At 39.3% G+C, this 4,317-nt stretch overlaps 1 pseudogene; it reads left to right on the top strand.

Annotated features, from left to right (window-relative positions):
- On the top strand, positions 1-829 carry LOC114272894 (receptor-like protein 44 pseudogene; annotated as a pseudogene).
- Positions 830-4,317: the final 3,488 nt, after the last annotated feature.

The raw sequence follows: 4,317 nt of genomic DNA, 5'->3' as shown, positions 1-4,317 counted from the left end.
CCTCCTCTTCTCCAATTCCTGGTCAACCTCTCTGTCATAAACCTCTCCTCCAACCTCTTCTCCGCCTAAATCCCACCTCAAATCGCCTTTTGCACCTACCTTAACGTCATCGATCTCAGTAATAATCTTATCACGGGTCCAATTTCGCAGCGACTGGGGCTTCTGGTGCTATTATCGGTTTTCGATGTGTCGAATAACCGGTTGGTGAGTCCGATTTCGGTGGCGTTGGGGAACCGGATTGGGAATTTGGTGAGGTTCAATACCAGCTCGTATGTGGAGAATAAGGATCTCTATTGGTACCCATTGCCGCCAGTGAGGAGTAAAGGCCTTTCGATTATGGCAGTTGTGGGGATCGGATTGGGAAGTGGGTTGTTGAGCTTGGTGCTCAATTTTAGTGCTGTGTGTATATGGTTGAGAGTTTCTGAGCAGAATATGACTATTGAAGAAGGTAAAATTAGTCAGCTCATGCCTGATTATTGAGCTTATCTCAAAAACTAATTAATGCTTTCAACAAAAATGAATTTAAGGTAGACATGTATATATGATTGATAATGGGTTTTTGTTTTTCCACTTTGTTGTAATTTTTTTTTTTTGTGGGCAAATTTTACTAATTTTTGCAAGTTTTTTTCTTTTCTTTTCTTGGAATTTTGTAGTCTTTGTTAACAACCACTTTTTTTTTTTTTGGTTTGTTTTGTGTGGCTCTTTTGTGTTTTGTTCACAATTTTTACTGGTTCAACAATTAACAATGAATAGATGATTAAACCAATTCAGAAGTTGAAATGTGAGATTCCGGTGAAATTATTTGAACTATTTTACTCATCTGTTTCTTTGTATATAAATAGTGCAGTATCTTTGTGTGTGTCTCTCTCTCTTTAATGGGAAAATTATTTTGCTCTTCGGATACATAGAATCTTTCTTTGTGATTTGTGAGAAGTTACAACCTGGGCAGTCATCAAGCTGTGGATCTCAAGGTTGGGTCATTAGAATCCATATTTTAGTCCATAAATTACAGAGTGTAAATTGAAATTAATAGGTATTGATCTCTAGATTGAAATGTTCAATTTTTTCTGAATTAAAATTTTCTCTAGATGTTCAAATTTCTCTAGATTGAAATTTTCTCTGGATTGAAATTTGGAATCCATGTGTTTAGTCCATATTTTATTCCATGAATTACAGAGTGTAGATTAAATTAATAGGTACTGGATCTCTAGATTATATCACTACCCTCATGAATTACAGAGTATAGATTGAAATTAATAGGTATTGATTTCTACATTGAAATATTCAATTTTCTTTGGATTAAGATTTTCTCTGGGTGTTCAATTTTATCTGGATTGAAATTTTCTCTGGGTGTTCATTCAACTCTCTCTAGATTGAAATTTGAAATCCATATGTTTAGTCCATGAATTACAGAGTGTAGATTGAATTAATAGGTACTAGATCTCTGGATTATATCACTACCTTCATGAATTACAGAGTGTAGAATGAAATTAATAGGTACTGATCTCTAGATTAAAATGTTCAATTTTCTCTGGATTGGAATTTTCTCTTGGTGTTCATTTAATTTTCTCTGGATTGAAATTTGGAATCCATGTTTTAGTCCACGAATTACAGAGTGTAGATTAAATTAATAGGTACTGGATCTTTGGATTATATCAGTACCCTCAGAGGACTAATATTAAGAAGCAGAGCAGTGTCCAGAGAAATTTGAAATTTTCTCTACGATATGTCAAGAGAAATTTGGAATTTTTTCTGTGATGTGTCTAGAGAAATTCTCTGGATTGAATTTTCTCTGAATTGATGTTGAGGGACCTTAGACATTATAAAAATATTGAGTGTCCTTTATGCTATAAAATCTTAAGGGTCATGCTTAAGTGTGCAACCCCCTTAAGGTTGCACACCATATGCAACCCAATTGTTAGCCGTTAGATTACAATAATTGATCAAGACCATTGAATTGTTTAATCGTGAAAAAGTTGAAACCGGGGCAACCGGTTAATGCTTGTATTTGCATGATTGCATCTCACTCACTCTCTGTATTTCGTCTATATCTCTCTCTGTTCTCCTCTCTGTGTAAGGTTGAGTCATTGTAACCGTTGATTTCCATTAACAGGGAGAAGCCCCTGTTGGGTTCGTTCCATTGACGAAGCTCTGTAGGGAACAGTATAACGGGCGATTTCCAACAACAACGTAACTAGAAGGCTGTGTTGGTTCCATTGCTGAAGTGAAGCCCTTCTCTCGAACTAGATATAAGGTATGGAGCTGTGTCCCTCTCTCTGTCTCTCTATCTGTCTCTCTGGCCCGTTCACTTCAGCTATTTTCCCTCAACTAAACCCTCATCCTAACTTCAACCGCTCTACGCTTCACTCCAACGGAAACCCCTCCATTGGCAGCTAACCTTTCTCTTTCTGTTTCTCAAGCGAGTGTTTGTGTTTGCACAAACAGGTAAACCGTGTGAAAATGTCATGTTTGTGTTTGTGTTAACAATTTTCGGTCATCAAGTAATTGTTGGTAGTAATGTCATGTGCAGTATGGCCCCAGCGGAAGTTAAAAGGTAAGGTGATGATTATGACATTCCAAATGAAGCAGATGACATCCGTTTGATGAATGAAAGTCGGGCAGAACCTGATCATGGTTGTGAAGCTGGTTCGAGCAATGAAGAAGCAACCAACATGAACGTTGAAGATGGCGAAGCCGATGTGAAAAAAGAAATGGTTGACGATGCTCATCGCAATGACATGGTTGGTGATGTTGAACGTGCTATTCTGGAACAGAAATTTGATTCGGTCGAAGATGGAGAAGATTTCTACAATGCGTATGCTAAAGCCAAGGGATTTAGTATACGAAAATTCAGATTTAACACAAATAAAGAGGGAAAGGTCGTTAGTAGGCTGTGGTTGTGTTCAAGGGAAGGTCAGAGATTACCAAAATACTTGGACCGTGTTGCTGAGAAGAGTAGAGCTCCCAAGGCACTAACAAGAGTAGGTTGCAAAGCCCAATTTCGCATACGGTACGATGCGGATGCTGGTGAAGGGGGAAAGTATGTTGTGACTCACTTCGTCGCAGACCACAACCATGAATTGGCGGAACAACACTGTGTGATGTATCTGAGGTCACATCGCAGTTTAAACAGCGGTGACAAAGCTCAAGCAATGGCTATGCGCAATGTCGGTGTGAAGACTAGCCAAATCATGGACTATATGGTAAATCAGTCCGGGTCTTATGAGAATGTTGGTTTCATCCGCACGGATCTGCACAACCATATTCAAGCCGAACGTAGAGCAGAAGTTGAGGATGGTGATGCGCAGGGTGCGTTGGTTTACCTATGCGCAAAACTTGATGTTGATGCACGTTTTTTTTACAAGTATGATGTGTGTAACGATAACAAGTTATAAAATCTGTTCTGGGCAGATTCGAAATCGCGGGCCGACTACGCAAAGTTTGGTGATGTGTTGATATTTGACTCAACTTACAGAACCAATGCATACAAGAAACCGTTTGTCATGTTGGCTGGTGTGACTAGCCACTTTAGGACCACGATATTTGCATGCGTTTTGCTAGCTAATGAGACAATTGAGACATACACGTGGGTTTTGGAAACATTTATGGAGGCGATGGGCAATAAAGCACCTGTGTCCGTACTGACAGATGGGGATAAGTCGATGCGAGAGGCAATTAGAAGAGTATTTCCAGATGCAAGACATCGATTATGTAATTGGCATCTTGGGAAAAATGCTGTTTCAAATGTTCACATAAGTGGCTTTGCACATGCTTTCAAGCAGTGCATGGACATGGAAACGGATGAGACAAAGTTTGAGCATGGCTGGACGACAATGGTCGAAGAATTTGGACTTCAAACCAACAGTTGGGTGTTGGAGACATATGAGAAGCGTCATATGTGGGCTGAGGCATATATGCGTGGACATTTCTTTGCTGGGATGAAGAGCACTCAGCGCTCGGAGTGTATGAATGCTTATTTCAATCCCTTCCTCCAACACAAATTGAAGCTATATGAATTTGTTAGGCACTATGATCGGGCTCTTGCAAGGATAAGGTATAACGAGGCTAGAGATGATGCTGAAACAAATAACACTTTTCCGGTATTGATTACTCCATTGCGAGATATAGAGAGACATGGAGCTGAGCTATTCACCCGAAATATATTTAGAATGTTCCGTGATGAAATCTTAGAAGAGGGGAAGTTGAATGTGAAGGATGTGTTCCCTTTGCCGGATGGTCAGAAATGCTACTATATTCATAATTACAGAGTGAAGGACAGATCATGGATAGTAACACACAGTCCAATGGATGCTGCAA

This window comes from Camellia sinensis, chromosome 5 (genome assembly GCF_055761805.1).
Source record: "Camellia sinensis isolate YWXY chromosome 5, ASM5576180v1, whole genome shotgun sequence".
Classification (NCBI taxonomy): domain Eukaryota; kingdom Viridiplantae; phylum Streptophyta; class Magnoliopsida; order Ericales; family Theaceae; genus Camellia; species Camellia sinensis.
The sequence above is the reverse complement of the archived record's forward strand: the minus strand, read 5'-3'. Positions and strand labels throughout refer to the sequence as shown.